Here is a 17,162-nt window from a genome sequence, read left to right as displayed (position 1 = left end):
GACCCGCGTGCTCACTGCCGCGTTATTTGCAACAGTCGAGACATGGAAGCGGCCTAGGTGTCCACTGAGGACGAATGGCACAGCAGACGTGATTTGTGACGTAATACTGTTCAGCCACAAAAAGGAAGGAAATCTTGCCATTTGTAAGAAAACGGTTGGACCTAGAGGGCATCGTGACAAACGAGTTAAGTCAGACGGAGTAAGATGCTGTGGCATCTCACTTGCATGTAGAATATTTAAAAAAAAAAAAAGCCAAATGGGCTCACAGGTGCAGAGAGCTGATTGATAAGAGGGTGACGACTGGGCAGAATAGGTGAGGGGGTCAAAGGTACAAACTTCCAGTTATAAATAAGTCCCGGAGGGGGCGGGGGACAGCTCAGTGGTGCAGCACGTGCTCAGCACGCACGAGGTCCTGGGTTCAATCCCCCGTCCCTCCACTAAAAATAACAAAGAAATAAACCCAGTTAGCCCCCCAAAATCAACAAAAACTAGTCCCTAAAAATAAGTCACGGGGGTGCGACGTGCAGCGCGGGGACTGTGGTCAATGACACTGTCTTCTACGTTTGCACGTTGCTAAAAGAGCAGATCTTAGCGTTCTCATCACAAGAAGGAAATGGTGATTCCGAGGCGGCGTCTGTCCGCTGGACTTGCTGGGACGCCTGTTTCACAGTGTATGCAAATGTCAAACCATCGCGTAGCCCGCCTGAACCTGGTCTCCGTGTGTGTCAGTCATATCTCAGTAAGAAAACGGGGTCTTAGTTAAACAAAAGTAGCAAATTAGAGGAGAAAGCAAATCGCCCACGGCCCCGTTCGCTAGTGCTCACACTTCGGTTGATCGCATGTAATTTAAAAAAAAAGTCGGCATAGCTCATGCTTACTGTGTATCCAAGGTCGCCCGTGTTTTCAGCTCTCTGAAGCGCACGTCCTTTACTAGCCAAGTAAGAATGACGTGGCCCTTGCCCTGATGTGACCGGTCCCCTTCCCGTCCCACGTGGACCCCTGGCCCGCGGGGCCGGGAGCTGCTCCTCCGTCTCCCTCTGACCGACTGCCGGGTACCCGTCCCAGGCCCCCTACCCTCCCTCCTGACTGCTCTCCGCTCTCACAGGGGAACCTCTGGGAACCAAGTCCTGCATCCCCGCTGTGGCTTCAAGTGGGTTCCCCGTGGCGGAGAACAGGGGCGCCATGGCAGGGCCTGGTCTGGGCCTGGCTCTGCGTCGGAAGTGGACGCTGCCCGCCGGTGCTGGAGGTGGTGGGCGGCAGCCTGCCGCTGGCCCGAGGTGCTTCTGTTCCTGGGGAAGAAGAAGGTGGCTTTGGGATTCAGGAACAGCGGTCAGCGTCTTGTCTGGCTGCTCTGAGTCTTGGAGGGAACAGGACTCCAAGCTCGGCGGGAAACATGGGCGAGAGCAGGAAGGCGGTCAAGACCCGGGCTGCCCTCTGGCTGCGTCCAGGGCGGTCAGGGCAGGGGCGGGAGCCGTAGGTCTGTTCACCCCCATCTTCGTCCTGTGCTCTTCAACTGGCCTGGGCGCCCCTCGACCCCCGCCCACTCTGCTTTCCCAAGTGGAGAATGTGGAACAGAAAACAGAGGCCGAGATGGGGCAGACACAACTCAAGAGTCCGGTGATAAAGGCGCCCGCCCCTGCAGCCAGCCCTGGGCTGAGCTGGGGTCTCTCTTTAGTGGGGGGGTGGTCCCGGTGCCCGGCCGTGGGGGACGAGGCAGCTCCCCGAGCAGCACCCTGTGTCTGCAGCATCTCAGGTTAGTACTTGATTGTCTTCGCTGTGGAACCAGAGGTCTCGGGGAAGTTCCGCAGGGCCGTGGGGCAGCATCGGTCAGGGGTACCCTGGGAAGCCAGTGTGCGCGCCTGGGGGCCCCACCCAGGGTCAGCCGGGTCCTCGGCGGGCTTCCAGGCACACGACTGGTTATGGTGACCTCTGAGCCCTGAGTCCCCACAGTTCTGAAGGCACGTCTCCCTACCCTTCCTCTGCACGTGCGCGTGTGCGTGAGCGCGCACACACACACACACGCCTCCCTCTGGTGTCAGGGCTTCAGACTTTCCGAACGTGAAGAGGGGACGTGAGTCTCTGCGCAGAGAGCCTCACTCCTCTTCTGCAGGTCTGGCCGCCTCCGGGTGGCAGGTGTTTGGGGACCACCCACAGGTGGCTTGGGACTTCCCTGTTGGCTTTTCTAAGACTTGAAGATACAAATCCTTCGAAAACAAACAGCGACCTCGTAGCCCGACTCCGGTGCCGCCCGGCACCACACTGTTCTGACGCAGAACCACACCCGAAACCAAGGGTGCGGGTGGCTGTGCGGTCCCCGACTCAGAGACAGTCCTTTCCTCCCGCTCCTCCTCATGCCCCTCCCAGTCCCAGCGGTCGCCACGTCCAAAATTCTACCTTCAAGTGACTTAAGACGTTGGCTGGTCCCCAGTCCCTCCACGGCCGGTCTCACCTTCATGCCTCTGTCCCTCCCCAGGTGTCCTGTCGCCCTGGTGGCTGCCTGGCCCTCTGCCCTTCTCCCACACCACGGTTGTGGGCGCCTTGGGCAGGTGCACGCCGCGTTCCTTCCTGACCGCCAGCCCCTCGCACCGCGCGAGCAGTGCGCGCTGAGCACGCCGTGTCGTGTGGGTCACTGAACACCCTGGCGGGATTCTGGAGAACCACAAAGGACGCGACGCTCCAGAGACAGGACGGATGCTGACGTGGCCGACTAACAGCAACGGTAAGAAGAGAATCATGTAAAGACCAGCGCTTGTGCCGGGAAGGGGTAGGTTTATTTAAAGGAATCTCAAAGACTCTAAGAACTTGCAGACCCTGATAAACAGAATTACGCACCTGACGTCAGGAATCTTCCTCAGAGAGATGTCCGAGGGCTGGGGCCGAGGCTGAGAGGAGGGGCCGTGTAAGTCCCGGTAGAGAGAGGCGATCTGGGAGAGGAGGCTGCCTGGCTCCATTTTCAAGGGCTCTTCACAAGATGATGGGAGGTGAGGGGGACGACCACCCTCACAGGTCCTGGGCACGCGGTTCCTGCTCTGAACGCTCCTCTGCCCACATTCCAGGAAACACCAGGCCAGGGCCAGGACTAAGGGCTGTGAGATCGAGTTCGGGTCTCTGTCCAGGGCATCCGATCTGCAGCCACTGGGGTGTGTTACAGAAGCAGAGCTCACACTGGCAGCGCAGGGGAGCACAGCAGCTGGACTGGGAGCCCCCACACCAGCCACAGCCCCGGAACAGCCGCAGCGCCCACTGTGCTGGTGGGGGGGGGAGGTCCGAGGAGCAGGTGGAGAGAGAGGGGGGCGTTCAGGTGCGGAGCCCCCGGGGTCAGGAGCCTCAGGACACCTGCCGGGGGTCCCACTCAGCCCATGACTGCTTCCTCTGATGCGTTTCCCTAGTTCACGTGCACAAGTGCTGTGTTTAAACTCTGCCACCCCATGAGCTCCCGACAGCTCAAGCCACAGTCCACTTCTCTGGTTTCTAAATGTGGCCTCTCCCTTTTGGGCGCGTCTCTTTTTAAACAGTCACCGAGCTCCCCCGTCAGGGAGCTCCTGGGAGCGGAGTCACTGCCCTCGGTTTTCCCATTTCTGTTTGTTGATATCCAACCTCTGTCCCCTGCCCTAATGTTTCTATTTCTCTACTTACACATCAGTGGGTGTCATTTTTTAAATAAAAGTGTTGAGCAGAAAAATAGACCGTTTATAGTTCCTGCTCCCCAAAACGACCAGTCTCAGTATTTTGTCAAGTTTGAAAAGCGAGATGTGAAGCACTTTGCTAGCAGTGCTTCCTTGGGGTGCCCCTGTTCTCATTTCCTGCCCCCACCTGCTCGGCTTGTCGCCCCAAACACGGATCCGACCCGGCATTCTCTCTCTCCACGTGGCCCGGCGTCACCAATCACTGTTACTCTTCCTGCGCCTCTCGGTTTTGTTCAGTCCGCTTTTATGAAACTCCCTCACGTCAGCGGACAGAGCCCACGTCCCCCGTCTTTAAAGGCTGCACAACCGCTTAGAGCGAGCGTCGGCTGCCGTCCTCTCCAACGGACCTCCGTGTCTTAGACAATGAATTTCCATTGTTTTCATGAAGGTAGAACTTAGACCCAGTGAGGCGCGCACGTCTGCACGTACGACGCGCAGGTTTGCCCCTCGAGCACCGATGCAGCCACCGCCCCGGTCACGACGGACCGCTGCCACCGTCCAGAAAGCCCGCCCTGCGCTCCCGGTGGCCGCCCGGCGGCCACCCTCTCTTCTGGCAGGCTTCGCCTGCGTGGACGTCTTAGAACTGGAACGCAGAGCGGGCGCTCTCAGCACGTCGCCCTGCGCACCGGCACCTGTGCATGGCTTTATCGCCGCGGAGGGTTCCAGGCGGGAACGCACCCCAGGGGACCCCGGTCTCTCGTTCACAGACCCTCGGAGTGTTTCCAGCCCGCGGCTCCGAGGGGTGGAACTTTTCATGGGCATCCTTGTGCGCGTCTTTTGGTGAAGCCGTGTCTCGTTCCCTTTGGGGGCGGGACTCCGGGGGAGCGCACGATCAGCTGTGCAAGCAGCCCTCATCTTCCGCGATGGGTGGCCATGCCGCCTCGCCTCCAGCCCCCCCGGGTCCGCGCCGCCGCCGCGCCCACAGCCTGTGCGTCCCCGCGGGGGCGCAACGCCACTGCCCTGGTGACGGAGGTGGCCAAGCGCCTTTCCATGAGCCTGCTGATCATTTAGACACTTTTTGGGTAAAGAATGTTTGCTCAGTTTTGTTAGCCCCTTTTTATTGTGTTTTTTGGTTTTCTTCTTTTGTGACAGATTTATTGGAGTTCTTCATAAATTCTGGCTGAAGTGCTTGCTCTGTGTGTATAAACACATTTGTATACAGGTAAATGTGTACTTTCCTCCTAGCATTTAGTTGCCTCATCATTAACGTATTAATATTAATAGCACCTTTTGATAGGGGAATTTGGGAGGGCTTGAACTGAAGTTTTTTTTCCTTTTCCAGTTTTCAGAGGTAGAATTATTACAGTCGGACCGCACATATGCAATGTATCGTATGTAAACACATATACACCACGTACTGCTCATATTTAAAAACTTTGCATATATGTGCTGATCACTGTTTACAAGAACAGATTAGAGCTTTAGCTTTTTAAACTTACATATTATCAAAGGAATAAAGCCAACCACAATACAAGAGTCAACAGCATGCGGTGATCCAGTCACGAAGGACAGTCAGATGTGCTGGCACATATTCAAGAAATCAGTCCTCTTAGTTATAAGTCATAAGTAGTTCATTTGTGTCCTTTTTTTTTTAAGGTTCCACATATGAGTGATATCACATGGTATTTTTCTTTCTCTTTCTGGCTGACTCCTCTTAGAATGATGATCTCCAGGTCCATCCGTGTTGCTGCAAATGAATGGCACTATTTTATTATTTTTTATGGCTGAGTAGTATTCCACTGTATACATACACCACAGCTTCTTTACCCAGGCATCTGTTGGTGGACATTTAGGCTGCTTCCATGTCGTGGCTGCTGTAAACAGTGCTGCTATGAACAGTGGGCTGTGTGTATCCTTTTGAATTAGAGCTTTGGTCTTTTCCAGGCAGATGCCCAGGAGAGGGATTGCTGGATCACAGGCAAGTCTATTTTCAGTTTTTATGGACCCCCATACCGTTTTCCACGGGGCTTCATGGCTGAGCGTCTTTGTCATGGTGGTTAGGGCTTTCTTCGACTTCTCTGAAAAATCTCCTGGTTTCCCTCCTAGGAGCATTGGTTTTTTTTACATTTATTTTTATGGTGGATCTCAAACCTGATTTTGTTTGCCAGGAGAGGCAGGACCAGGGCCTTAGCGGTCCCTGAGTACTGGGTCTGCAGAGCCGGCAGGGCTGCCGGATAGACTACATCTCAGGCGGGTGAGCTGTAGCGGGAGGTGGATAATTTTAGAAGGGCTGGCTTGTCCGGGAACACTTTCAAGACATGATGGACCTTTCCTGGGACTCGAGTGACATGGCCTGGGGTAACAGGCCCGCCGGACTGAGCCTGGCGAAGCGGGCTGGGTGGAGGGCTGGACGTGGAGGGAGCATGCGGGGCGGCTCCGTGCTTCATGGAGTTTCGGGGATGGGGAGCCGCTCCTGACCCGAGGGCGGGGGAGGATGGAGCCTGGGCGGCACCGACGCCCCGTTTCTTTCAGTGCCACCAGCCCCAGTCGGTTCTACTTCTGAAACCCACCTGGCATCTGGTCTTTGCCACCTTCCCTGCCCCCACCAAGCCCCTGCAGCTCCTTCTGCACACACGCACTTCATGGACGTCAAGTCCCTTAAGTGTACGCTTCTGTGGGGGCTGAGCTTCTCACTCCAGCCCCGAACCTGGGGGTGGCTGCGGACCCCTGCCACCCCTGGGGCAGCCGGGGAGCTACACGCTTAGAGTGGGGATGTCTTAGATTGAGTTTGCCTCGCCCTTTGCTGCCCGAGGACCTTCTGAGTGTCACTCCCTTCCAGCTGGGGGTGAGAATCCCGTAGCCCCCCCACGTTTCCGGACTTTCCTCACACCTTTCCTTCTGGCTTGCAAAGCAGGCAGGTCCCTGAACGTTGCCAGATGCGGACACAACGGCCGCAGGGAGGCAGCACTGAGCCCCCGAGCGGGCGCTCCTCCCGGAGACACGCCGTCTGGGGCCGCCTCCCCAGATGCGTAATAACCATCTTCCCGCCGCTGAAGGCCTCGTCCTCTCCGCCCCCGCCTGGCCACCCGCAGCACCATTCGTGCGTCTGTGCCGGGAGGTTTCTGGGGCAAGGGACAGGCCACCGCCGAGTCCGTGGGTGACACAGGCAGGTTCACTTCTTGCCCCTGCGGGTCAGCTGGGGCTCTGCCCTGCGTGCCCTCCCTCTGGGAGTCAGGATGAGCCCCGGCGGGGACATCAGGGGCTCCTGGAAGAAGGGGACGCCAGTGCGGAGACCGCAGCACCTGTTTGCCGGCTCGGACCGCCCCCGCGGCCACGCCCAGCTCCCAGGGGACTCGTGCCAGGCCGCCACCTGCCGTGCGCAGGGCTCCCGGGGCAGGGGCCAGGGTCGGCAGAAGCCGCGTCACGCTCGGTGGCGGCCCAGTGGGTGCCTGAGACGGGCTTTCAGCTCCGGGGTCCTCCGCCTGTCCTCCCGCCGGCGCCCGCGCTCCAGGCGGCACGTTGTCCTCTGAGCGCTGATTTGGTCGCGTCCAGTTAATTCGATGTGAAATGATTCATTCTCGTCACCTGTAGCCACCGTTTCATGAGTCCTGCAGAGTGGTGTGTTTCTAACCCTGCCGTTCCTCCTGCGTTCACAATCTGGAATTCTTCCTCCCACGGTGTGACAACCGTAACAGAGTTTGTTAGTATAAAAAGCAGGGTGAACGCAACATTCTCTCCCTCACTTACTCCTGTTCAAAATAATGAATCGATTCGCAGCCTCCTCCGAAGGCAACTGATAAAGGTTGGGTTTTTCGTATTTTTTCCCCTTTAAATGAAAGAAAACGGTATGATTGATCAATAAAAAATGTATGTGTTCAGGTTGTACCACGTGATGTTTTGATACATATACACATATACATACATTGCAAAATGATGACAGTCATCAAGTCAATTCACACATCCGTCACCTCACAGGTGCCTTTTTGGGGATGAGAACACTTTGCAAGCTGCTCTCTCAGCGAAGTTCAAGCATTCAAGGCAGCGCTATTACCTCCAGTCACCGTGCTGTGCATTAGGTCCCTGGCACTTACCTGTCTTAAAGCTGAAAGTTTGTGCCCTTTGACCAGCTCCCCCCATGCCCCTCGCCTCCAGCCCCTGGTGAAGAGGGGAATGCTGGTTTCATGGTTCTGTTCTTTGCTACTATGAGTTCAGTATATTTTTTAGATTCCACATGTGAGTGGGATCGCACAGTAACTGTCCTTCTGTGTGTGGCTTGTTTTACTTTGCAGTGTCCCCCAGGTTCACCCGCGTTGCCACAGTTGGCAGGGTTCTCATCCTTTTGTAAGACTGTATAATATTCCAGTGTGTGTGTGTGTGTGTGTGTGTGTGTGTGTGTGTGTGTGTGTATACACACACACACCACATCTTCTTTATCCATTCATCTGTTGATGGACACCCAGGCTGCTTCCGTATCTCGGCTGCAGTAAACGTGGGGTGCGGGTAGCTCTCCCGTATATAGTTTTATTTCTTTTGGGTATGTATCCAGACGAGGAATTGCTGGATTGGAGGGTAAGTCTATTTTCAACTTTTTGAGGAACTTCCACACTGTTTTCCGTGGTGGCCGCGCCGATCTGCATTCCCGCCAGCAGCGTGAAGGGCTCCCTCCGCTCCATGCCCTCTCCAGCGCTTGTTACTTGGGTTCTTTTTGACGACGGCCGTTCCGGCAGGTGCGAGGTGGTGGCTCGCTGTGGTTGGGATCTGCCTTCCCTGGTGGTGATGCTGAGCATCTTTCCACGTGCCCACTGGCCGTCTGTACGAGGCCTTGGGAACATGTCTATTCGTGTCCTTTGCCCAGTTTTAGCTGAGTTATTTGGTTTTTGTGGTTGAGTTATGTGAGTTCCTTGTGTGTTTGGATATGAACCCCTTATCAGATAAAGTTTTGCAAATATTTTCTCCTGTGTGGGCTGCCTCGCCCCTCACTGACGGCCCCCTCTGCCGTGCAGGAGCTTTTCAGATTGACCTGGTCCCACTTGTTTGTTTTCGCTTTTGTTTCCCACGGAGCCGCCGTCCTGGGCTTTCCCTCGGGGGCTGTTGGGTCAGTCTCCTCGCTGGTCACAGGGCTGTTCAGATTTTCTCTTCTTCATGATTCAGACTTGATTGTGTGTTTCCAGGAATGTATCTCTTTCTTCTAGGCTGCTGTGGAGAAATAAGAAATACATATGGTCTCTGTGTCCAGCTCCGGCACAGGGCCCCCAGGCCCTCGGAGTTTTGTGAGAGATGGGAGTGTCCTTTGCCGCCCACTACGAGTCCCTTTTGAGTCCTGAGTGTATGCTAATGAGGTGACAGGTGGCGCCTGGACAGCCTCCGGGTGGGGCTGGTCCTCAGAGAGACTAAGTGATCAGAGGGTGGGATGCGCAGGCCTGCCCTGAGCTCTGGGAAGGGGACGCTGCAGGCCGAGTGCTGTGAACGCTCGTCAACACGAGGGTGAGTGCGCTTCCAGGCTGCGGAGCCCGTGGAGCTTCACGGAGAAGGGGCACCTGAGCGGGCGTGGAAACTGCACCCCACACCCGGAGTCCCAGTTCCTGCTGCCAGCGACACCCGCGCGGCAGGCTCTGAGCGACACGGCCGACTCTGCCGCCGACAAGGCGGTGACCAATGGGAGCCCAGATCTCCAGTTTTTGTTCTTCTGCGCTTAGGCTCTATCCCACCAGTACATGACTGAGTTTTCAGATGACTTGAAACAATCCGTCTCCATTGGTACCGCCTTTCGTGAAGTTTGAGATAACGCTGTTGGGAGGGCCCTTAGGGTAGCAGGGACACCTCAGAGCACCACTCCCCAAGGTCCTTGGTCTGGGAAGCAGCCGCCGTCTATTCTTTTCCTTAACAATCCCTTACGTGTTCTGCAGATTGAGAAAAACAGGCGAAGGGCTGTAAAGGGGGACATGGAAGGCGCGTGCTCTTCCTTAGGTGGGCGGGCCTGCGAGGGCTTCTGGTGGCAACAGGCTGGCGTGCTCGGTCCTCGAACGTGAAAGGACAGCGGTTATGCCCCCCCAGCCCGGCCCTGCTGACTGAGACAGGGCTTCCCGAGGGCAGCTGGAGGAAGAGAGCTCTCCCATCTAATGAAGGTGACGGCCGGGGCCGGGGCCTGGGGGGCGTGGAGTCTGAACTCTCCAGGTATTTTCGGTGGCCTCCTGGGCCTCTGTTGTCCTGGGCCCAGGGACAGTTCTGTCTCCATCAAATCAATGGCTGATAAAACGCAGGGAAGAGAAGGGTCCAGAGAGAGGGAGGCGATGGGCCAAGGAGGAGGCTCGAGGCAGGGAGACCGCCAGCCTCACCTGGTGGGGAGGCTTTCGTGCCTCCTGCCGACATCTCCATCAGCCCCCGAGGTCTGCAAAGCGACCAGAACCAGAACAACAGTGACCAGAGCAGTGGTACTGACCAACGGCAGAGCAGTCGTAAGGTGTGGAGCCCAGTGTGTCGACGTGAGGCCTCTATTGATTTGCAACATGCAATTTAAGACGAAGCAGAGTGTTTGACGTGTCTCTTTAGCTCCCCCCACCTTGTTCCAAGCGGAATACCAACACTGCGGCCCCCGGGGTGAGAGCGCAGGGTTCCGGCACTCCCACCTCCGAGCGGGCCGGTCGCGGGCAGGCTGCGTGGTGGCGGGCGCGGCCTGGCCGCAGTCTGACTCAGGGGGAGCTGGCGACTTGGGTATTAGGCTGATTCTCCTCAGGAACGAGCAGCCGCATCAGGCGTCATCCTGCAGGGGTGGGGGTGTCCTGAGGCCCCGATCTCAGCAGTGACGCGCACAGCCCGCCCCGGGAAACCAGCAGGGCTCACCGGGGGCCTGAGGTCGGCACCTCAGGTCGTGCACTGGCAGCAAAGGGAGACACAGCCGCTGGACTGGGGGCCCCCCACGAGCCACAGCCCGCACAGCGGGAGCCACAGCCCTCAGAACAGCCACAGCGGCCCACGGTTCTGGTGGGAGGAGGGGGGAGGAGGTCAGAGGAGTAGGTGGAGAGAGGGGGGCTGCTCAGGTGTGGAGCCTCCGGGGTCAGAAGCCTCTCTGCCCCTCCAGGGTCGGGTGAGATCTGGGCACCTGCTCACTCCTGTTCCTGTCTGCGGCGTTTCCCCGGGGGGGGGGGGCTCCCTGCCCTGCATTTTCTAACCCCACTTCTTTTTCTACCTTGTGGTCAGTTCCATTGGTGGAACGTTGCTCTCAGTGAAGGAGAACGGGTCCCCTTCTCCTGGGGACGCGTGTGGCCGCACGGAGGAAGTGGCGGCTCGCTCAGAGACTGGTCTCGGGAGCTGAAGCTGAGCCCACAGCCTGGATCGTCCCCGTGCGAGGTCGTCCTGCAGCCTCTTCTCTTGCTCTGGAGGGGCCTGGGCCCTCATCGTCGCCGTCCACCGGGAGCCCCTGGCCAGGGGCTGCTTCTGAAGAGCCGGGGCTTCGGCTCTGTGGCCTCCAGGTGTCTCATCCATGTAAGACTTCTCTGGAGGTGCTGCGTGTTGGCGAGCGAGCGCGTTAAGACGCTTGTCCCAGGGTTCTGCCAGGGGCTCCCCGTGGGAAGGGGCTCCTGTGGTAACAGGTGTGCTTCCAGCCCTTTCAGACCTCTCTGCTCAGCCCGCCACCGGGGGCAGGGTCCAGGATGCCAGTGGAAACTGGATGCCAGTGAGACATGTACTTTTTAAGTATAATACGTCCCCAGTATCATCTGCGTGTCAGTGTCGCATCTGTGCTCAGGTGGGGACAGACGCTGTGCTGTTCTTCCCGCTGCCACACGATGTCGCTCCAAGACCTCGCAGGAGCTGGAGTGCAGGCCAGGAGGCAGCGAAATCCCAGGGCAAAGGCCGCTCCTCTTCCTTGAAGAAGTTACATAGAGAAGCGGTCACATGGAGGTGACTGAAACAGTCTCTCAGCCCGCCCGGTGGGCTCCGAGTAACTGCCCCGGGCGGGCTCCCTGCCCCGGGACGGGACGGGACGTGTTCTCAGCCGCACGCTTTCTTAGAGCAAGGCTGCATTCCCTTTGGCCCTTTGATTGCCTGTAGGTTCAGCGAGTCAGGCAAAGCGGGTCTCGGTCTGAACAGGGAAGGAGAGCCCCTAAAATGTTCCTGCTGGACTGTCGACCCAGCAGTGGCCTCTGCCCTTGCTGTGGTAAAGCCAGCAGTAAACAGCTTCTGAACAGGCACCCGTGGAATATGTGTGTTTCTACAACATACAGATGTTCCTGTGCAGTCACGCATTGCATGTTAGTTTTTGAAGGTGAAACGCATGCATGTTTTAACACCCTCTCCCTGCTCCACCTTGGGGACCACATCTGTACCCCCCTCCTCTGACAGTCCAGCGAGCTTCTCCTAGGAGAAGTCTACACCCACGTGCATGAGCGCACCAGTCTGCATAAAGCTCTTAAGACTCCGTGTCAGAGCTTATGTCCACCCACGGCTTGCGGGCCCCAGATTAAGGGCTCCCTACAAGGGGAGGCTTTAAGGAAGAGGGGAGGTGTCTCCCCTTCACATCCATGGAGGGTGTCCCATGATTGCACGGGGTCTCACTCCTCTACCTCCTGAAGCCAAAATAAAATGAGAGCAAAGGTGCAAGGGCAGCATTTTTTAGAAAAAGATAATAAAGTACTAACAGAGTTAGCTGAGCAAGGAAAGTTGCAGGCTTTAGAGAGGATCATGAATGAGCAATGTCCCCAACAGCGGTTCCCTTCAGCGAACAGAATGGGCAGAGCTGATGGTGTGTGACTTGGAGGCCAGGTCATGAAGGGCAGGTGCCATGCCACAGTCCAGTGGGGAAGCCCACATGTGAGGAACTGAGGCCTCCAGCCCACAGCCATGTGGGTGCACCATTTGAGAATGGGTCCTCCAGCCCCAGGCGAGCCTTCAGATGATGCAGCCCCAGTCAACACCTTGGCAAGAGTCTTAGGAGAGACCTTGAGCCAGGATGACTCAGGAAAATTTAGAGCCAGACAGAAAAGATTGAAAACAAGGTAAGTATTCAAATGGAGATGCTAGGAAAGTGCCAAAGGAAACTGAAGTAATTAGGAGGAAGCGGAACAGAAGTGAGACATGAGTTACAAAAGAAAGCTTTTTTTTTTTTTTTAAATTAATTAGATAGATGGATCTCTGAAAAACTGAGCCACAAAAAGGAAGCAAGATGGAGATAAACAAAATACAAACTGGGCAAGTTTGAATGACGTAGATAGAACAGATTTTACAAAAAGGAACATGGAGAAGAGATTTTGCTGATAAACTTGGTGTCTGGAAGAAATGGATGCATTTTTGAAAGAAAAAACGTGAAATGGTAAAATTCACACGGAGAGATTTGGGAAACTCGAGTGGCTCCCTGCCATTAAAGACAATGAAACGGTCACCAGAAATCTCAAGCCTGGAAAAGCCCCAACCCCGGGTGGCTTTACGGATGAGCTCTAAGAAGGGCCCACTCTCACCCACATCCTGAGAATCAAACGGAAGGGAGGCTGAGCAGGTTCATGAAGCCATTATCCCTTGGCTTCAAAGTCAGGCAAGGGCTATCAGACAAAGGAAAATTACAGACCCACTTCATTACGAACAAAAATGCACCATTTCTAAATCTAGTATTAGAGCAATCAGACAGGTTATTTAAAGAGTAACAAGCCATAACCAAGCAGGGCTTGTTCCTAGACCGTGAAGGTGGCTCACCGCCAGTGAACACATCCACGTGGCTCACTGCAGCAATGGCTCCAAGGGGAAAAGAAGGCACGTGACCATCTCAGCCTGCGTAGCAATAAAGGTTTGATGAAATTAGTTATGACGTTGCTGCCCAGAAGTTGAGGGACAGAGGGACCTTCTTTAACCTGATAAAATCTGCCTATCAATCTCTCTAGCAAATATATTTAGTTAAGAAATTTAAGAAACATTACTTTTTTTTAAAATCTTTTTTGCTGGCGGTGGGGAGGTGATTAGGCTTATTTATTTATTTTAATGGAGGTGCTGGGGATTGAACTCGGGACCTCGTGCATGCTAAGCACACGGACTACCACTGAGCTACACCTTTGCCCCAGACATATTAAATTTATGCATAAGATCAGCATTGCATCGTGACTACAGGAAAAGACAAAGGGGTCATTTGCAGATGACATGGTCATCTACGAAGAAAAGCAATCCAGAACCAGCAGAGACAGAATGAGAGAATTCAGCGAGGTCTCAGGGTATCTGCTCAGCATTCAAGAAGTAATCGTTTTCTTCATCGGGAACTGGAAAGTGAGATAATGTGCACAAGGACAAGTGTCAGCTACCCGGGATCGCTCCTCACTCAGGCTGGTCCTTCACCGAACTACTCAGCTGGAGAAAGCCTGCACTGACACAACGTAGCAATTGACCGCATGGTACACGGCAGTGGACCTGCACTGATAAAACACAGTGGTGGAAGGAAGACGCCGGTCCTCTCCCAGCTGGCCTACACAGCCCACTCTGACAGCTCCCAGAGGGCTCTGTGAAGAACTTAACAAGCAATTCTGAAATTACATGGAAGCCTGAAGCTTCAGGGGCCACAGCGAGGGGAGAGTCCGCCTCCCCGACGTGGAGCCTGGGCCCTGAGAGGCCGTGCTGGGTCCGAGCGGGGAGGCAAGGGGGCCAGGGACAGTGGGCAAAGTATGCACCAGACAGACGATGGACTGGGTTCATATAAAGAAACGTGGCTTCGACACAGGGATCTCTATTCAATTTCTTGTAATAAGCTGTAGTGGAAAAGAATCTGAAAATATATGTACGATTATGTATGTACATGCATAACTGGATCGCTTTGCTGTACACCTGAAACTCACATTGTAAGTCAACCACACCTCAATAAAAACAAAATAAAATAAAAGGAAATGTGGCTTTTCCCCTTTACACAAAGTTTCACAAATACAATATTCTGCAAGTGAGAGGAACGAAGTAAGATCTGAGGGGCAACGTGGTTGTCCATTTAAACTGAAACAGGAAGAGCCAGACTGTGTTGCCAGGAGGTACACGTCTGCGTGAGTATCTTTGGAGGCTCTTGTGGGGGGGGAGCCCCTCCCTGACAGGGAGGCAGGATGAGAGTAATCGAAACCAAGTCAGGGAGAGACCGTTTTCAAAAGACACCGGTGACCCCGGCTCTCGTGACTAACCACGCTCATTCGGAAGACGCAGGAGGAACGGGGTGGGGAGGAAGCAGAGGCTCTGCGGCTCACGGGGTCTGCTGACGTCCCCAGGGCGGGCCTGCTGCCGACTGCTCGGAACGAGCCTCCTCGGGTCGACTTCCCACCAGAGCTTCCTCTGCTCGGCTTTGATGTGGGTCGGCCCCAGCAGGATGGAGCCCTGTTATCAGTTTGTCGAGGAGCCCGCGCTGCGTCAGTTATCTGGGTTTCTGTCCTGTTTGGGGCTGTTTGCCTTTCTTCTTTACTTCAGAGGCGTTGCGTCTAAGTATGCTGTCCCTGGGTCATACTTGTTTTCGACGGGTTTTTGGAGATATTGCGCCACCGTCTTTGGGTCTGGGATGTTCTGAGGGGCATCTGGAGCCAGCCAGATATCTCCGTATCTGGGAATCTGCTGTTTTCACAACACTTTAAACCCCTTTGGAATTCAACACCGGAATCGCTGTGTGTCCTGGGCTGGGGCTCGCTCCCCCTTGAGCCACGTTGTGTCCCTTTGGCTGAACTTTCAGATTTTCCTCCAGGTCACGGGGAATTTCACATAGTGAGACTGTACTTCAGCTCCACGTCCGGGGGTCTTCACCACGCGCACGGGGCTGGTCGCCCCTGCCCTCCGCATCCGGGAGCGCCTCCCCGGCTGATGCGGCAGCCCTGCGTTCGCAGCTGCTGCGCGGGCCTCCCAAGTCTTCTTTCTTGGCGTCAGCTCTTCCTTGTCTAGCCGTCCCTGTGCCGCCCCGTGTTTTCCTACTGCCGTTACTCGGTCTGCGGCGCCTGACCCTCGTCCACGGGCCTCTTCAGCGCCCCTTCAAAGCTTACTCCAAGGTTTAATCGTTTCACCTGTGAGTCCCCTCAAGCTGATTCTGCCACGTCTTACTTGCATTACAGCTCGACCACCTGTGGGAAATGCACCTTCGTCTCCTGGATAAGGAGCGATTTATCTGGCTTTTCCTTCCTTCCTCCCTTCGCTCGCTCCCTCCTCCTCCTTCCTTTCTCCATGGTTTGTTTGCGTAGTTGTCAGGTTTGGGCAGCCCCGTCTACACCCTCTACTTTTGTTGAACAAAGTGGGAAGTTTCTTGTTTCCTCTGCCCCGTGTTTGAGGGCCGGGCTGCGGGCTCTGGCTGGACAGTGGGGCACCTGCAGCCCTGCCCCATCCTGCCCAGGGCGGCCCTGGGCACGGCGGGTGGAGGGGAGCTTCGCGAGCATGGCCAGGGGCTGCTTGTACCTTCCAGTCCTTAGGACGCGTCCCCACCTGGTGGGAAGCTGTGAGCTGCCGCCACGGGGGCTGCCCAGGCTTCAGATGCAGGGTTTTGCTGGGGGGCACGTTCCGGGCTGGCGCACGCGGGCAGAGCTGGTGGCCCCTGTCTGTGTCCCGCTGCATGTTCCTCTCCGACTCCATGAGCAACGTGAATGAACTGGAACGACACCGTCTCACTCCTCCCAAACGGGACACCGCCTTCCCCTCTCGGACGGTCATCTTACACCATCTAAACGTGCTGGCCAGGCAGAAAAAAACTGGCCATTAAGGAAAAGTGAAAAGGGCTTTTTAAAAGTCAAAAACTAAACAACCACATAAACACCTGTGGAAAACAAACCACACTGAGCACAGGGAATCTATTTCCCCAGCAGACGGAGGACTTTGAAGGCAATGAAGGGAACGCCAAGACAGTACAGTTTATAGTAAAGAGGAGACCCCTCGCAAAAAAGAAATTAAAGCAAAAACGAGATGCTTTCTTCCACGGGCGAAATTCATGAAGGCTTGAAAAATAAATGGTGACGCCGTCATGAGGCTGTTTCCACAGGAGCCAAGAGCTGGGAGCGAGCTGAGCGCTGGAGAGGCCAGAAGGCAGAAGAAACCAGTGCTCATGGGCCTGTGTGTGCTGAGATGGGACGAGGCTGCAAAATCTCCTTTTCAGTGAAGCCTCTTTAAGGACGTGGATTCAAGAGTCAGCGAAAAAGAACTAGGTTTCCCGGGAAATCAGAATCTGAAAGGAAACGCAGCTGCAGAGATGGAAGGTGGAACTGGGAGAGGCGAATCAAAGCGTCACACTGGGAGCTGGGAGCACTGGGCACTGTAGCATCCTTCCTTGCATTTCCAGAGTTCCTCTTTCTGGCACAGCCATCTTGTATTTTAGGAGTCAGAAGTGTTATAAAGATATAGCTGCTGTTAATCACATTTGATTAAACATATTTTGGCTGCAGACCTCAGGTGTCCGGGCTCTGTCTTCACCTCTCTGTGTGCAGGGAGGAGCTGGGGGGTGGGGGTGTCTAGCTCAGGACCTGAGTCACTCGGGGACCCAGAACGGAGGCTCTAGCTCTGGTTCAGGAGGGCAGTGGAGCAGGAGGGGCGTGAGACTGTGAGTCCCCACCGCCCCGTGTT

General features: G+C 55.6%; 1 long non-coding RNA gene across 4 annotated transcripts in view; it reads left to right on the top strand.

Annotated features, from left to right (window-relative positions):
* The window catches only part of LOC116666561, a 101,170-nt gene that overhangs the window by 37,545 nt on the left and 46,463 nt on the right, over positions 1-17,162 (top strand). For all 4 annotated transcript variants that reach the window (XR_004323503.1, XR_004323502.1, XR_004323500.1 and 1 more), the window contains exon 2: positions 2,474-2,719. This is a non-coding gene — a long non-coding RNA (uncharacterized LOC116666561). The remainder of the gene's footprint in view (positions 1-2,473; positions 2,720-17,162) is intronic.

The sequence above is a fragment of the Camelus ferus genome, chromosome 10, assembly GCF_009834535.1.
Source record: "Camelus ferus isolate YT-003-E chromosome 10, BCGSAC_Cfer_1.0, whole genome shotgun sequence".
Classification (NCBI taxonomy): domain Eukaryota; kingdom Metazoa; phylum Chordata; class Mammalia; order Artiodactyla; family Camelidae; genus Camelus; species Camelus ferus.
This window is presented reverse-complemented; position numbering and strand designations above follow the sequence as displayed.